Here is a 19,385-nt window from a genome sequence, read left to right on the forward strand (position 1 = left end):
ATGCAAAATTTCCCTCCAAATAATGGCAGAGGAGGAAGTAGAGGCCCATGTTATCGAACTCTTGAAGCTCCAACTGGTATATTAAACTTGTTAATTTTTCTTTTATTTATTTATTTTGAAAGGAGTTTTGTATGATATATATAACTTGGTTAATTTACTACTCTTTCTTTTCCACCTATGAAATGTTATGATGAAATTGAAAATCTAATATATTTGAATGATTAACGTCTGAAAGAGTGACTTTTGTAAGGAAAATCTGTTATAAAGAAAGAGAACCTTTCAAAGTAATGGCATTTAGAGTTGAAATATTGGAGATTTGGTCATTGAATTGGACGGATCTTCTTTTTGAAAGTTAATTCTGGTATCTTACAGAAATTTATTGAGAAAGGTTTATGTCTCCAATTCCCTTTAAGTTCGAATGGAGAGAATACACTTTGTTTGCATTCTGGAATAGATGCCTTCTATCTTCATATGGTTGATGTAACCAATATCTCTCTCACTTCCGAACGAAACCTTCACATGATGCATATGCCCTTTTTGTGGTTTTGTTTGTGTGTGTACATATATATTAACATTCCTCCAGTATTCTCTTCCGTTACTTATTTGTGTGTTCACTTCTTCTAAGGAACATAGACAATTGATTTTGCATTCATGTTCTAAAACATCTTAGGCTTAGGATATTGTGGATAAGTTACTATCATCAGCATTGCATTTTGATGCAATTCACTTATGGCAATGTCGTAACCGGTTTTCGTCCGGGCACGAATTTTACTTGGCGGGAAAAATAATTTGAATAAATAAATGATTTTTATATAAAATATATTTTGGGAGTCGTCATTGACCTTTTTGGGTTAGGTAGGTCAAATACCTAAAAAAAAATCTTTTAAATGGTTTTGAAAATAATTTTGGAATCGCCATCGGCCTTTTGGATCAGGTAGGTCGAATACCTAAAAAATATCTTTTAAAAGAGTTTTTAAGAAAACATCAATTAAAAGATAAATTGATCAGCGTTTAACCAAAAATTCATTCTTTTTATAAATAAAAATGGATTCGTGGTCGGTTACGTTTAGGGAATGATTAGCACTCCTACAACGCCCAAAATTGGTACTTTATTAATTACAAATTGTCTCTATTATTGAAAATTTTAAAAGTTCAAAAATATATTTAATTCATAATCATGTTATTTCAATTTTATTAATGTAATTTTAAGAAAATATATTAATATATACATATCCTTATTTTTATAAATGAGATATTTATTTACTTAGAAATATCAGAAAAGAACTTCTAGATGCTTTAAGATGGCTCTTTTCTTCGATATTAAAAAATAAATAAGTAACTAAAAAACATTTTTTCTAAAAAATAATTAAAATAAATTAATATATAATTTATAAAAACATGATATTTATTTATTTAAGAATATCAGAAAATGACTTCTAGGTGCTTTAAGAGAGCTCTTTTCTTCGATATTAATAAATAAAATAAATATTAAAATTGTAATAATTTTTCATAAAAATGATTTAAATAAAACTAATTATAATTTTTATAATATTTAATTTAAAATATATATATAAATATATTTATAAGACTAAGATAATAATAATAAAATAATAACTAAAGCCATAATTAAAACATACAAGTAATAACAAAATAATATTGTAATTAAATAATGATCAAAATAAAAGAAATTAAAATTATAAAACTAAATATAAAGTATTAAAAATAAAGATAATAATTCGAAATATTATGAAAGATAATGGTTAATAGTGTAATTTAACCTAATTAATTAATCAGTGATTAAAATAATAATTATTAAAACCTAAGGGACTAAATCTAGTATTTATCCTAAATGTATATAAATACAGTTAATGGCTAAAATATAATAAAATAAAATTTAAATACTAAATTTGAAATGATTAAAAGTCAATTTCAGTGACTAAATTACAAAGTGTACAGACGTGAAGCACTGCGGATGGGGTTTACCCCTATGAGAAATTACAGAAACACCCTCACCAAAACGGTCCCTCATCGGAGGGAATTCCGGCAGCCGCCGGCAACCACACGTTGCCGCAAGCTCCACCGCCGGCCACCACCACCGGTGGCCGAAAAATCCCAAATTTACCTAAAATATATATCAGAATACCCTAAGGCCGATTCCAGTCTTTGTTTTCCCTAAAAACCTTCGAAATTACCTAGATCTATGGAAATACGTTCGGCATTTCGGTTTCTTTGATGGCTTGTGTAGGCTCCGATGGACGCGATCCTTCCTCGGTAAGTGTTTCTCCTCTCCTTTCTTTCAGTTTTTGGTCTTGGTTGCTGTTGGATGTGTTCCTTGTTGTTCTCTGTTTTGCTTGTTGTCTGTGTCTCCCCTGGTTCTTGGTTTCTCGTTTTTGCTTGCTGGGTTCTCTCTGTTCTTTTCCCCCTTATTTTTTGCAGGTGGTCGATGGCTTTTATAGCCATCGACGGTGTGGCTCTCGGACCAGTCCCAAATGGCGACCCTAGGTGAGTCACCTGACTATAGTGGTGACTCACCATAGGGCTTCAACGCGGGGAGGGGCAGCTGGCCTTCTGGAAAGCTCGGTGAGGTGGCGTGGCACTGACGGCGGAGTGGCAGCAGCTGAAGCGTCAACGTGGAGGTGGCGGCTGAGCAGAGGCGACGGCTGGCCTTCTGGAAGATTGAGGCGGCTGGGAGCTAGGGTTTAGAAAACCCTAGCTGAAACCCCAAATTAGTTCAGGGTTTTTATTTGGGTCTGGGCCGGTTGGGTCATTGTTGGGCCATCTGGGATTTTGTAAATGGGTCGTTTGGATTGGGCCTTGTAATATTTATTTTTATTTAATAATAATAATTTAAATAATTTAAGTAAAAATAAAAAATTAGTGTTTACAGCTGCCCCTCTTTGCTCATTTTTGTGTTAACAAGAATAAAGCAAAGACGAAAAAACAATAATTTTTCATTTGGTGGGATGGAAATGTTTGAAAACATCATGTACTGAAGGTCTTACAGATGACCCGAAGGCTTTGAAAACATCATGCACTGAAGGGCTTACAGATGACCCGAAGGTTTTGAAAACATCAAGCACTGAAGGGATTACAGATGACCCGAAGGTTTTGAAAACATCAAGCACTGAAGGGCTTATAGATGACCCGAAGGTTTTTTGAAAACATCATGCACTGAAGGACTTACAGATGACCTGAAGGTTTTTGATAACATCAAGCACTGAAGGGCTTACAGATGACCCGAAGGTTTTTGATAACATCATGCAGTGAAGGGCTTACAGATGACCCGAAGGTTTTTGAAAACATCATGCACTGAAGGGCTTACAGATGACCCGAAGGTTTTTGAAAACATCATGCACTGAAGGGCTTACAGATGACCCGAAGGTTTTTGAAAACATCATGCACTGAAGGGCTTACAGATGACCCGAAGGTTTTTGAAAACATCATGCATTGAAGGGCTTACAAATGACCCGAAGGTTTTTGAAAACATCATGCACTGAAGGGCTTACAAATAACCCGAAGGTTTTTGAAAACATCATGCACTGAAGGGCTTACAGATGACCCAAAGGTTTTTGAAAACATCATGCACTAAAGGGCTTACAGATGACCCGAAGGTTTTTGAAAACATCATGCACTAAAGGGCTTACAGATGACCCGAAGGTTTTTGAAAACACCATGCACTGAAGGGCTTACAAATGACTCGAAGGTTTTTGAAAACATCATGCACTGAAGGGCTTACAGATGACCCGAAGGTTTTTGAAAACATCATGCACTGAAGGGCTTACAGATGACCCGAAGGTTTTTGAAAACATCATGCACTGAAGGGCTTACAAATGACCCGAAGGTTTTTGAAAACATCATGCACTAAAGGGCTTACAGATGTGGGAAATAGTTTACTAAATAAGAAACTATGAAAATCGTTTTCTTACTATTCAACAATTTCATTTTTAGAAAAGATTAAATGAGAAATTTTGAAAATCGTTTTCTTATTGAAATAACTTGTTGATTGGGTAACATGTCCCAAGATAATGCTCATTCTTATGGATTACGTCCATATATTCTTCAGATATTTGCGTGATTCCTACATTTGCAGTTTAAAATACCTTCTTCTTGTAAGGTATTTTTCATCATGAATCTTCTTGTTTATAAAAAGATCTATAAAACTTCATGTTTGAATGCTCTCAGATGTATCAATGTAATGCATTGTCTATTGTGTAAATGATGTTCTTATGAATGCATGAATGTTGATGCAATCTTTATTTGACTTCAAAGTGGCGAACTCGGTCTTCCTTCACGTCCTCATTTATTGCCAACGTTACCTTCGGATATCAGTGTAGCAACCTATGCCATAAAGCTGAAGAACCATCTGATTAATCTTGTATATTTTTGTCCTCTTCCTTTGCATTAAAGTCTCAGAAGAAATGTTTCATTTATGGAACTCTTGCCGTAATCAGAACTATGATCTTGATGCCCCATTTTGTCTGGATAAAACGACTTTCTTTGTCTGGACTTGTGTAGAAATCCAATAAAGCTTTCATCTTTGAAAAAAAGAATCTATCATTTTTAAAGAGGTAGGCTATCATCTTTGAAGAAAGAGTCTATCATCTTTGAAAAGTGTAGATGTAGATATATCATACTTAGCAAGGATTAATTAGGAGAGCAATGTCTGTTCTGATTTGACTCTTGCAACACATTATAAGGAGAATGTATACTGATTCCTTTCATGTCTCCACATCTAATTGGATCTCGAACAAAGCAACTTGTCATTCAACTTTAGTTGGCTCCACTAGTTTCTTGTTTGTAAAACATTTGACAATACATTCATTATTTCCTGTGGCTTCTGCCCAGATGTTCTCAATCAAATGAAGCTCTTTGCATAGTGTTCAAAGCTTTTGTATGATGTCACAAGACCACTTGAGAACAAAACTCAGTGGGGATACAAGTGAGATGTTGGTATGACCAAAAGGTTGGTCAAATTCACGATATATGCTAGTGCCGAGTTGAATAAGAGATACCAACTGATCTTGATATTATCTCGAGCAAGGGCAAGTGTGATATCGATCACGTTTTCTTCTGAAATGAACATTGTAGAAAGTAGAAACACTTCAGTTATAGGATCCATGTACAGAAGAAGGTTTATGGAATTCTTGTCGTTGGGGATGAAACACACAGGATAAACCAAATAGATGAAAACTCAGTTCACCCTGACTGGAAATGACATAACAATGGGAATAAGAATAACATAAGCTGAGCCTCTTTATTTGTTCAATATTATCAAGTAAACAAACACTGATGTGAAAAACAGCTTCGTGATCTCAACAGAACGGTTGAAACTAACTGCCAGAAATCTCAAAGAAATATGTTCAATCATTATTGTCACACAAAAGACCAAATTCAAAGCCGAGATCTTGAAGAACTGAACCCTGGATCGAATGGTTTGCCTGGGGACTATCCTTATTCATGCAACCGTAATGTATCTTAACAAAGAACATGTTGTCGTGTGACACATGATTTAAGAAGATTGAGTATTTGAAACCATTCTTGCTGAGTAGATATTTGTTCAACAATATGATCCTGATGTAACTGTGTGATGAACGAAACAATAATGTATAGTCAGCTCCGCTGTCACTGTTTCACCATTTTCATTCGTCATTTCTTTCTGTCTTATTGGAAATATTTGCTCATATCAAATGATCTTTAACATATGATGATGTGGGCCTTCAGCATGTCCCAACGTTGGCTAATACAAACGTTCAAAATGTGTCAACATTCTTGATTCTGATTGAAAGGGGCTTTCAGCATGCCTCAGCATTAGCTAATACAAACGTTCAAAATGCGCCAATATTCCAATTGATTGAAATGGGCTTGTAGTAAGCCCCAACATTTGTTGACGTAAACATTCAAAATGCGTCAATGTTCCTGATTATGATTAAAATAGGTTTTCAGCATACCCCAACATTTGCTTCTTGTTGATGTGAGCTTTCAAAATGCCCAAATATTCATACTGATGTGGGCCCTCAGAATGCCCCACATGAATCATTTCTGTCCGAAATGGGTTTTCGATATGCCCCAACATTTGCTAATACAAACGTTCAAAATATATCAATATTACTGATTCTAATTTGAAAGGGGCTTTCAGCATGCCCCAGTATTTGCTTCTTGTTAATCTGAGCCTTCAAAATACCCCATATAGATCTGTCTGAAGTAACCTTCAAAATGTCCCAACATTCTATTTCTGGTTGAAATGAGCCTCCAAGAATACCCAAAATGCCCCATTATTCTATTTTTGTTTGAAATGGGTTTTCAAGATGTCCCGCATGAATCTGTCTGAATTGGACCTTTAGAATGCCCCCAACCTTCTAAACTGTAAGGCTTACTTCCAATGTTTGTTTGATTTCAATATCGTGATCTCCACGAGGTTCAATTTTGACAATGTACTGTTGTGGGTACTTGTAGCTTTATTCGTGCCTCAAATCTGTTTATCTTGAATACTCTCATTCTGGTGTCACTAAACAGCAGTTGTCAAGTAACTTGAGGAAATCTCTTCATGTTGTCACAAACTTAAGAAGTGCTCAATCATTCTGATGGAAATGTCTGAGATATGTGCCTCTTTTGAATGAGGTGCCCACTTCTTGGATCTGGAAGGATCTAGTCAGACAGAGCGGTATAAATCGCTTGGTAACTCATTCCAGGCTGACACAGTGAAAATTTTTTCAGTGAAGGCTATTTCTAGAATATACTTTTCCATGCAACATGTTGATTCTGATAACTACTCATCTGATTATGAAGCGATCTTTTAGGATGATTTCACAGATATTGATAGTTCTTCTGATACTGAGGAAATCCTTAATTCTGATTCTGATGAGGAGAATAAACTAGTATACTTGACAAAAATAGGGTACTCAGAGGCTGATGCTTCAATAGCCATGGAGATATGTGATCCAAATTCATCAATTGCAGAGTTGACAGATTTTATATGTGCTCCTCAAATGGCTAAGGCTGCTAACGCACTTATTCCGATAGAAGATAGGAAACCATTATACAATGACCCCAATTACAAGCAAAGGCGAAACTCGGGCTAATTTTTAGAAAGAAAGAAGCAGATGAAGCTTGAAAAGAAGTTTCTTAATGAAGACAATCATGTAGTTCATCTTTCAACTCTGATGATTGGTTTTGGATTTCCTACCGAACCAGATTAGATTACTCAAAGAACATTTCCAGAAGATGCTATTGTGCCTCCTTATTTCTACTACGAAAATATGGCACTTGCTCTAGTTGGTTTGGACCAAAATGTCACGGTACTTATACAATGTAGAGCCAGAATTTGTAGATGCGAAGTATTTTTGTGTTGTTGGAAAAGGGGCTACATTCATAATCTGCCAATTGATAACAAATTTCCTCTTATTCTGCTTCCTTCACGCACCATACATGATGCTTTTCCATTGACAACAAACTGGTGACCTTCTTGGGATCCAAGAACCAAGTTGACCTGTTTACAAACATGTACAGGAAGTGCCAAATTGACAGAAATGATCCGCAAGGCTCTTGAAGTTTATGACAATGAGCCACCTTCAAGTGTCCAGAAATATGTTCTTGATGAGTGCCAAGAATATAATCTAGTATGGGTTGGAAGGAATAAAATTTCTCCACTTGAACCTGATGAGGTGGAAATGCTTCTAGGTTTCCCTAAAGACCATACACGAGAATGAGGATCTGCTAGAGACATGTTCCTTAGTGGTATCAATGTCATGTCTCTTTTCTCTGGGATTAGTGATGCATAGGTTGCTTTCTACTGTCTTGGCATATCCTTGAACACAGATGCACAATAACTGAATGGTGATCGGTTGGAGCAATTGATGAGTAGACTTGTCAAATTCGACCTTGTTGTTAGTGACGTCCAATGTAACAACCTTACTGGAAGACATAAACATGACCGAGATGGAATCAAGGATTTTTGTTGGTGCATTTTCTTGCAATGACTGCTACAACGACTTTCTTTTTTGTTTCTTCAAGATACACACCTCCATATCTCATTCTTCCCGAACAATGGAAAGGTTTGATTATTTCTTCTTTTGGAATCCTATAAAGCCTATAAATGTAAAATATGTTCCAATGTCTTATTCTGTGCCATATGTTCTCAAATTTAAATTCAGCAATCTTCTGAAGGACATAATGGATATCATATTGTCAAGGAAAATGATCAGCATGGAAAAAGCAGCAATAATGTATCAAAACTTGAGCCAGTATCACGGTATAACCAGACTGCAAGTAGTGACTTGTTCATTTTAATAATACACCTTAATGGGACTTATAGCTCTGTGATGTAATCTTCTAGAGAACATGGATTAATGGTTGGGGAAATAATTTGTCTGGTGATGCTTATTGTCCTCAACATGAAATAAGTGATAATCTTTCTTGATGAATTGCTAAGAATGTCACAGGAGATGCATTACAAGTTCAATTCTCCAGACTTTCTGGGTTCTTGGATCACTTACCTTCAAAAATGTTTCATCATTCTGGCATGGCTCATTATTTTTCTTCAATAGAGGTAGAATAAGCATCAACTTGCTTCAAGGACCTTCCTTATTTAAGACTGTCCTGTTTGAAAATGTTTTTTTCTCCTTTTTTATTGAAGAATAAAAGAATTTTGTAAAATGTTGCCTATTACAGGTTCACAATAGAATCAAATCATAAGCACGAATTCAAAAAATATCAAAAAAATTAACAACTCTTTAAAATTTAAAAATTATAGCTCTTTGACAAGTATCAAAATTTGGGTTGGTTTCAGGATGGCCTTCCTATTTTCTATGGTTACATCTATTTAAAATGTCACTCCTCTCTCTCTTTGTGAACTTTGTTACATGCCTCACTTTAAGGACTTGGTATTTTAACCGGATGCGTATAAAATGACGCAATTAGGATTGCCAATCACTAGACCTTCTAGAGTCCTTCCATTTCAATTCTCTGGAATCTTTCATTTAGACTCATCTAATCAAAGTAGTGCGAAAATATCGGTCTAAAAATGAAATTTCTGAGTGCTTGTATAAAGTTGCCTATAACAGGTGTTTCGCAACTCTCTTAGTCTATTTGTTAACACATTTTCCATTTTGGCTAGCTGAATTCAGCTTTATTGTATATAATAATATAATCACCTTTATTAGGTTAATTGAAACTTATCCATAAAGCCGGGGCGATTAACCAATTGCTCTAGAGGGACAGTTTTATTGTATATAATAGTATAAATAGATTAGCTGAATATTATCCATAAAGCCGGGGCGATTAACCATTTGCTCTAGTGGGACAACTCAAGCTTAATTGTATATAATAATATAACATGGGTATCCAATTTCTTAAGCTTGTTAAGAAGAACCTGTTATAGTCTAGGTGTTTTGGTGGAATTCAAAAAATCTCTTCATTAGAGTTCAATTCCCAAGCAACTGACTTAAACTAGATTTACCTATTTGTAAAAATTATGTTCATCATCGAACGTCATCAATAGAAAAATAATCGGTTTTGTAATGTAATACACCAATGATGCCCCATGTTGTACGCTCCTATATAAATACCAATCCTTTTTGTAATCCCTTTCAATAGGAGAAAGCTATCTCACATTTGTAATATGATAGTGTTTGGGTGTATTTCTTCTGAGGTAAGGTCAATGGTCCTTGTTTTTCTGGTTTTCAATCCTGATATTTTGTCAAAGATTATAACTCTAATCATGAAAAGCTTTTTAATCCAGTTGATATTCAAAGAACTGCAAGATTGCAAAATTGACTCAATGCTCATAACCTTAATAAGCAACACAAATTTATTGCACAAAAGGCGGAGAAAATAACAAAAAACAAGTTCAAACAAGATGCTGAAAATAGAAAAGTACTACAGTGGTAGATAACAACTTCCACTTGTTTTTTTAACTTGCTATCTCATTCCTCGAATGTTGGGTGTCTAATAGGATCAGGGTCATTGTCCTCAGTTGCCTCCAATTTCTTGATCATTTCTTGTGTCAAGACTCCTTTGTCAGCAAGCGTCTCTATTTCTTTTAACAGTGGCCAACAATTCTCTGTTGAATGCCCTTTCACCCCCAAGTGAAAATTACAGAAACTATTTTGATCATAGCAATAGGCAGGGTTTGGTGGTACTTTCGTTGGTTTTGGTGTAATGTATCGACCTTTAATCAAATGAGGGTACAAGTCTGAAATGGAAGTTTGGAACACTTCCAAAGTTTTTCTTGATCGCATGACTTTCTTTGGTCGATTTGAACAAATACTTGCTCTTTTTCTTTTGCAATTGCGGGGACTCTGGATGCGACACTCATTCACATTATCAGCTTTTGCTTTTTGATCTGTCAGGCTCTTGGATGTGACTTTTGAGTTTCCTTCGTTGACTATATTTTCAATTAAATCTCCACTTATCACAAGATTCTCGAATTCCTTCGTCGGATTTTGCCTGCATTAACTCGAAGAAAGGAACGGGAAGGGAATCACGAAACATATGTGATATCTTTTTTTCTAACATGGGAGGTTGAACTTGTGTTGCTACTCCTCTCCATCTTAAAGCATACTTCTTAAACCCTTCATTGGCTTTTATCCTTAATCCTCGAAGATCCATACGTGTTGGAGCTAAGCCTTTAACATATCGATATTGTCCCAAGAATGCATTACCTAGATCAACCCATCTTTTAATCTGCTCTTGGGTCAACTTATTATACCATACTATTGCTGAGCCAATGAGGCTATTATGGAAGGAGTGAATTAACAGATCATCAGAACTTAAATATCCTTCCATTTTTCTGTAAAACATTTTGAGGTGGATTAGGGGACAACTAGTGTCGTTGTATTTCTCAAAATCTGGCATTTTAAATTCATGGGGAATAACCAAGTGTGGAACCAAGCTGAGCTCTCTTGCTTCTAATTCTTTGTGGGAGGCATTAACACTTTTAATATTTCTGATTGCTTCATCCATCTTCTTGAATCTTTCCTCATACTGTGAATAATTAACGAGGCTATTCCTTGGGCTCGAGTGGGATGCCCCAGGGTACGTTATCATTCTCGACTCTTCAATCTGACAACATGGTTGCTCTTTATCAGTTATTATCTCTTCTTATCAGATGTCATCCCCTGAATAATTTGATTTTGATCCATCTGATGCTTCTTTCCTTATATTCTGAGGTAACCCTGTCAATTGTTCTGGCCACTGATCTTGTAGTTCCTCATAAGATTGCTCCATTGTTTTCATGATGATGGTACAATAATATGAATGAATGATCTCAATTTTACTGTTACAAAACCTTTCATGAATTATTTACATGTTTTTATAATTAATGTATATAACAATAATAAATGTAATGTAAATGCAAAAATGTATAAATGTAAAAATAAGAATGCAAACTGTGCAATGTAAAACATACATAAAAGTATGAATACAAAATGAAAATGCAAAGATGTGAAATGCAAATGCATGTATGAAAAGGTGTTACTCAAGAGTGATCATCTTAGAACAGATTTCATTGAACACAAAAGTTTCCGTGCATTAAACAAAACTTTTACATATAGGGGATGGCTTTTACTCCTGATTTCTCTATTTCCCTTAAAAAGCCATTTTAACTTCCACTCATGTTCAGGTGTGGAGTTATCCATCTGCTTCAATTCTCTCGCGAAGCCAGCTAAGTTCACCAGCTTATGAGCCACATTGCTTGCTTGAGCAGTAATTTCCTTCGTGACATTGTCTTTTTCCTTCATCTTCTGTGTGAACTCTCGGGTTTGTAAACAATGTTGTTCATTTTTTCTTGTGATAGATTCTTTATGTTCAAGAAGTTCTCGTACAAGATCTCCATAATCATCTAAACATTTCTTCAATGTTTTGTTCTTGTCGATAGTGGCTTTTAATTCAATATCAATCTCAAGCTGATGAATCTGATATGATGCTTCCATGTTGGTCATAGCACTATTCAACATTTTATTTTTTGCTTGACATTTTCCCAATTCAATGACAGTTGTATTGAGTCTTTCTTCTGCAACTCGTAAATCATAAGAAAACTTATTGGCTCGTCCTTCATTTATGTTGCAATTCTTTTTCAGTTTGGTGACCCCTATTATCCACTCTTCTGGGGTGTTTCCTATGCCAGCATTTTGAAAGGCTTGACTGACCTTCTGGAAATCTTCCTGCATGGTTTCCATTTTGGTGCTCAATTTATCATTTTCAATCTTCAAATGATGTATTTGAGCCTCAAACCTCAGCAAATCTTCTTCTTTATGGGTGCCCCTACTGATACTCTTACCTTTGAAGACTTTTGGTATTAATCTAGCAGGACCTTTGGTTGACCTTTGGTTACCAAACTAGGTCGATCATTTACCATAAATTGTAAGGTTCCATGATCCAAAAGACTTTGGACTCGACGTTTGAAGGCAAGACAATTCTCAATAGTATGTCCTTGAGCTCTGGCATGATATTCACAATAAACGTTGATGTCATACCAATTCAGATACGGAGGTTGGAATGGTTTTATGTAGTACGGAGCCACTTCTCGTGCTTTAAGTAGTTTCTCATATAATTCTTTATATGATATAGGGATAGCATCAAAATGAGAACTGCCTTTTGTCTTGGATTGAACCTGAGTTTTAGACGTCGGGAGCAGACTAAACTTCGACGATTTCAAATTGCATGATTTCTTCTCATCTCTGGGAATTTTTACAGTTGTCACCATTTCCTGGGTATCTCCAGACGATTTGTGAATACGAATGATGATTGTCCGTAATTTCTCCAATTGGTTAAGATCTGAAGTTCCTTGCATATCTGAGATTGCAGGATTATGTTCATTGACGTTTATTTGTGCAGGAATCTCTTTTCCTTTGGCCAAAACAAATATTCTTCCCATCATCTTGGACATTTGCTCTCTTATTTCTCGTATCTCCTTTTGCTCTTTAATGGGTATACGATCTTTGGGTGCATAGCTCTCATCTATCCTCGGAGTTCCCTCAGGATACCATTCCTTGGTTGCGTTATATTTTGTTTGATCATAAAACTTTTTGTCCATTTATGAAGTCTTTCCAATTTGATGAACAGTCTTTCAAGTCAACACCTTTTGGTTATGCCATGAGCATGCAATGCAGACAAAAGAATATAAATAAATTAGAGCAATGTAACATGCATGGAAAAAATAGGAAAAAAATAGAATAGTTAGTACCAACTAATGGAAGGAAAAAGATTCTATCTATCAAGGTATAAATCCTAACCTCATGCTTTCTAGTTTCATGCTTTGTTTGGAAAAATTAACCTAACTGCATGATTTCTAGTTCGCATGCATTTATTCATAGAGAAAAATAATAAATTAAATAAATTAAAAGCTAGAGCTTATTTCTCCTTTGTGTACACCTACGGAAAGAGGTTCAGTACTGTCTTAGATCAGGAGAATTTCTAGGGTTCATTATATATAGGATTTTGGTTCTAAGAGTAAAGGTACTCGAACTGTCCTTGTTGATGCCCCCTTGGGCTGCCAACCCTCAATCCTAGTCCATCACAGACTTAAACGGACCGAGTTCAATTCGAGGGGACACATTTCTTTACGCATGACACTGAGAATAAATTCCCACGAAGACATAGAGCATATGAACCCCGAAAGCTACTTGCTAGGTCTGACACGGAGAATAAATTCTCACGAAGACATCGCTTTCACTCCCACTTAAAAGGGACAAGCTTGATTAAAAAGCTTATGTTACGCAATGCATGTGTTGTGTGTGAGGAGAAATGTTCAAACCTCTGACAAACAATAAATAATGAATTTTAATACTTGAAAAACAAAACAAAACATTAATATATATAAATATTAGGAAAATAATAAGTATATATAAAAATTTTGAAAAGAAAGAATTATAAATTAAATATATGAATTTTTAATTTCTAATTAATAGAGACAATTTGTAATTGATTTTAAAGTTTGACGTATCCCCAGCGGAGTCACCAAGCTGTCGTAATTGGTTTTCGCCCGGGCACGAATTTTACTTGGCGGGAAAAATAATTTGAATAAATAAATGATTTTTATATAAAAAATATTTTGGGAGTCGTCATTGACCTTTTTGGGTTAGGTAGGTCAAATACCTAAAAACAATCTTTTAAATGGTTTTGAAAATAATTTAGGAATCGCAATCGACCTTTTGGATCAGGTAGGTCGAATACCTAAAAATATATTTTAAAAGAGTTTTTAAGAAAACATCAATTAAAAGATAAATTGATATGCGTTTAACCAAAAATTCATTCTTTTTATAAATAAAAAGGGATTCGTGGTCGGTTACATTTAGGGAAGGATTAGCACCCTTACAACTCCCAAAATTGGTACTTTATTAATTATAAATTGTCTCTATTATTGGAAATTTTAAAAGTTTAAAAATATATTTAATTCATAATCCTGTTATTTCAATTTTATTAATGTGATTTTAAGAAAATATATTAATATATACATATCTTTATTTTTATAAATGGGATATTTATTTACTTAGAAATATCAGAAAAGAACTTCTAGATGCTTTAAGACAGCTCTTTTCTTCGATATTAAAAAATAAATAAGTAACTAAAAAAACATTTTTTCTAAAAAATAATTAAAATAAATTAATATATAATTTATAAAAACATGATATTTATTTATTTAAGAATATCAGAAAATGACTTCTAGGTGCTTTAAGACAGTTCTTTTCTTCGATATTAATAAATAAAATAAATAATAAAAATGTAATAATTTTTCATAAAAATGATTTAAATAAAACTAAATTATAATTTTTATAATATTTAATTTAAACATATATATATATATAAATATATTTATAAGACTAAGATAATAATAATAAAATAATAACTAAAGCCATAATTAAAATATAAAAGTAATAACAAAATAATATTGTAATTAAATAATGATCAAAATAAAAGAAATTAAAATTATAAAACTAAATATAAAGTATTAAAAATAAAGATAATAATTCGAAATATTATGAAAGATAATGGTTAATAGTGTAATTTAACCTAATTAATTAATCAATGATTAAAATAATAATTATTAAAACCTAAGGGACTAAATCTAGTATTTATCCTAAATGTATATAAATACAGTTAATGGCTAAAATATAATAAAATAAAATTTAAATACTAAATTGAAATGATTAAAAGTCAATTTCAGTGACTAAATTGCAAAGTGTACAGACGTGAAGCACTGCGGATGGGGTTTACCCCTATGAGAAATTACAGAAACACCCTCACCAAAACGGTGTCGCTTTGGTGAGGGTATATATACCCTTTAAACTGGCCCAAAGGGATGGTATTCTCTCATTTTTCTTTCTGGTTCTCTCTGAACCTCTCGTTTTTTTCTGTATTTCCCTCATTGGAGGGAATTCCGGCAGCCGCCGGCAACCACACGCCGCCGCAAGCTCCACCGCCGGCCACCACCACCGGTGGTCGGAAAATCCCAAATTTACCTAAAATATAGATCAGAATACCCTAAGGCCGATTCCAGTCTTTGTTTTCTCTAAAAACCTTCGAAATTACCTAGATCTATGGAAATACGTTCGGTATTTCAGTTTCTTTGATAGCTTGTGTAGGCTCCGATGGACACGATCCTTCCTCAGTAAGTGCTTCTCCTCTCCTTTCTTTCGGTTTTTGGTCTTGGTTGCTGTTGGATGTGTTCCTTGTTGTTCTCTGTTTTGCTTGTTGTCTGTGTCTCCCCTGGTTCTTGGTTGCTCGTTTTTGCTTGCTGGGTTCTCTCTGTTCTTTTCCCCCTTCTTTTTTGCAGGTGGTCGATGGATTTTATAGCCATCGACGGTGTGGCTCTCGGACCGGTCCCAAATGGCGACCCTAGGTGAGTCACCAGACTATAGTGGTGACTCACCATAGGGCTTCAACGTGGGGAGGGGCAGCTGGCCTTCTAGAAAGCTTTGTGAGGTCTGACGGCGGCGTGGCAGCAGCTGAAGCGTCAACGTGGAGGTGGCGGCTGAGCAGAGGCGGCGGCTGGCCTTCTGGAAGATTGAGGTAGCTGGGAGCTAGGGTTTAGAAAACCCTAGCTAAACCCCAAATTGGTTCAGGGTTTCCATTTGGGTCTGGGCTGGTTGGGTCATTGTTGGGCCATCCGGGATTTTGTAAATGGGTCGTTTGGATTGGACCTTCTAATATTTATTTTTATTTAATAATAATAATAATAATAATAATAATAATTTAAATAATTTAAGTAAAAGTGAAAAATTAGTGTTTACAGGTAACATTTTAATGCTTCTATTTAGTGTTGTTGAAGGAATGTTATTATCCCTTTGTCTGTCCTATACAGAAAGTTTCAAACAACAGCCACCGAACAGCTGGAAGGGAGTGTTCAGTATCTCATCATACACAGAATTTTAATGAGGATACAGACGTTGTAATAAACAGACTGATAAGTTCCTTCTATCCTACCTCTCAGCAAGATCAATGCAAACCCTGATCTGTGAGTAAGCTTCCCCTTCCTCTCTCGACTCCTGCAGAGCAGCTTGCGTCAAAGCTTAATTTGTCTTGATTTTTGCCATATATTTAAGTACGGACATATCTGGATCACAACCACATTGGTCGTTATGCTTTCTTCCTTTGGAAACTTTGCCACATACCTTATGCAAAAGCATACTGGTGGCACTACTTCTTGGAGCTTCGATGTTGGCTATGTAAATGTAGCAGCTTCTGGAATATATGGTTATGCAATTGTGGTGCCAATGGCATTTTACTTCTTGCTTCAATAACTGGGTTCAAACGCTAGCCTTGTACGATTTTGGTGCATGTGGGGTTATTCTCTCTCCATTTTCATTCCAACCGCGGTAAGTTATATTTCTATGAATGGTAGAACCTTAAATGCTAATTCAGTTATATTTTTGCATCATTTTGGAGCTCAAATATATTGATCGTTTTACAGTTCCTACTGCTTATTCCAGTCGAGTTTCTCCGATGGATGATTATACTAAATTCCGGTAAGGCTTCAGCATGCTTTGTTTACTTGAATTTAAAATCTTATACGGATGGGGTGAATGATCTCACCATTATGGTGGTTGCTGCTTTCTTGTTGCAAATGGCCCTTGCAATCTTAATCAAGGTCTGGTTCTTTCCCTAGACCACACTTAGTAATCCTGTATGGTCCGAACACTGCTGTGGATTCTCCGATAGAGGAATTATACGAAACCGAAACATGTAACAGAAGGGAGGTCTAGGGGTTGATGTTTTCAGCGAGGCGTTGCAGTGTCACTAATTCGGTTTTGAAGGTGGTTGATCTAATTGCCGAGATGCTGTTGGCCTACCACTAATTCTCTCTTGGACATGGTTATGTAAATATAGGTTGTCATGGTCTTCATTTTTTAACTGTAATTGTTATTCTAATTTACACAACCTCTTCTAAATAGGGCTGTAAATGAGACGAGACAGATCGCGAGCTACTCAAGATCGACTCGATCAAGACTCGATAAATACTCGGATTAAATGGACTCGACTCGAGTTCTTAACGAGCTGAAACGAGCTACTCGATATTAAACTCGAAAAGCTCGTGAGCAGCTCGAAAATATAATATATTAAGATTTTATTTTTAAAAAATAAATTATTAATAATATTAATATTTATGTATTGATTTTTTTTTAAAAAATATACAGTAAGATTTTATGTATTTAAGGTTCATGTTCGAGTTTGAGCTTGAGACTTCAATCGAGTTAAGTTTAAGAATTATTTTTTCATTTCGAGACTTTTTTAACTGCTCACGAGCTTCAGTTCAGGATTTCGAGTTCGAGTCGAACTTGAAAATTTTAAGCTCGCGAGTTTTCAAATCGAGTCGAGCTCCATTTTAGAGTTTCTGAGTCGAGTCGACTCCATTTTACAACCAATGGTTAGAGGTATTTAGAAGTATCGATCCAAAAAATATAATTCACTTTATGAGAAATATTTTTCGAAAAATATTTTTCAGTGAAACAAAAGGACTCTTAATGAAATTAAGCCACAATCTTCTAGTTTAATTACGTTTTAGAGCCTTATTAATTTTAAAGATAAAAAATTTGATCCTCCCATAATTTCATCCTAATTTCACCCTTGCATCAGAAAGTACGAAACTCAATCTAACGTGAGTATTATCTTTAATGACGAGGCCGTCTCAGTTCGACTCCACCTTTACTCTCAAAAACTAGTCTCGCCGCACTTATAATAATTAATTAAAGCGTAAACTATGTCAGTGGTCCCTCATGTTTGGAGTAATGTTTGTTTTCACCACTGATGTTTAAAAAGTCACAAATGAATCACTAATATTATCGTTTGTTACAAAATAGTCACCCGATGTTAACAACTGTTAACAGACGTTACGAAAAACTCAACTGGACCGTTATATGCTGACATGGATCGTTGACCTCCACTAAGGATGGCAACTCAACCCGAATCCGACCCGATCGGGTCGGATTTTTTTAAAAAAATTTCGGGTTCGGGTCGGGTCGGGTTTTTTTCTAATGCACTGTTCGGGTCGGGTCGGGTCGGGTTTAGGGTAAAAAAAATCCGACCCGACCCGACCCGACCCGAAAAATATATATAATTTTATCTTATATATTTAGGGATAATTACAATAATATCCCTCCATATATAATTTTTTTCAATTAAGTCACTGTTTTCATTGAATTAAATTTTTTTTTATTATTTCGGGTCGGGTCGGGTCGGGTCGGGTTTCTAAGTCATATATTCGGGTCGGGTCGGGTCGGGTGAAACATTAATTTTGTCGGGTCGGGTCGGGTCACGAGTGGAGAACCCTTTCTTCTCGGGTCGGGTCGGGTGGCCCAAAAACCCGACCCGACCCATTGCCATCCCTAACCGCCACAGTTGGACCATTTTGACCGACTCTTCTTCTTCTTCAACCCAACCCCATCTTCCTCAACACCATTTTGCACACATATCATGCAAGACACACTCCCTTTCATCCCCCAAAAACAACCCTTTCCCTCCCTTGCTTCACCACCACCACCATGATTTCCCTGCTTGATTAGGTTACTCCTGATAAGAAAAGAATCTAATTAACAGGAAAAAAAGGCAATGTTAGTCAAACATATGAAAATAGAAGTTATGCAAAGTGGACACAAGGTAATAGAAGTTAGTTTACATTTCCCATGGCAAGCAATCCCTTGTCGAAAAAGAAGATAATTCAGAGAAATGAAAAAAAAATGCCAAATCCAGTTAATCCTAGCTCAATTTCAGTTTTTCATAATTCTAGAATTAATATTGTACGGAAGTTAACTGAATGAAAATGAGCACACAAGTTGCCACTTAGGCTCTTTCCAAGCAGTTGAATATATAATTTTATCAGAAAACATCTTTAGTTTCAAAGTAAAACTGGAGCTCACACTTTAATTCATCAAACACATTTGAAGTTCGAAATA

The 19,385-nt window shown here is 35.3% G+C and overlaps 1 pseudogene; it reads left to right on the top strand.

Annotated features, from left to right (window-relative positions):
- Window positions 1-17,101, top strand: LOC120172748 (annotated as a pseudogene).
- The last annotated feature ends 2,284 nt before the right edge of the window (window positions 17,102-19,385 follow it).

The sequence above is a fragment of the Hibiscus syriacus genome, unplaced genomic scaffold, assembly GCF_006381635.1.
Source record: "Hibiscus syriacus cultivar Baekdansim isolate YM2019G1 unplaced genomic scaffold, ASM638163v2 tig00111877_pilon, whole genome shotgun sequence".
NCBI classification, from domain to species: domain Eukaryota; kingdom Viridiplantae; phylum Streptophyta; class Magnoliopsida; order Malvales; family Malvaceae; genus Hibiscus; species Hibiscus syriacus.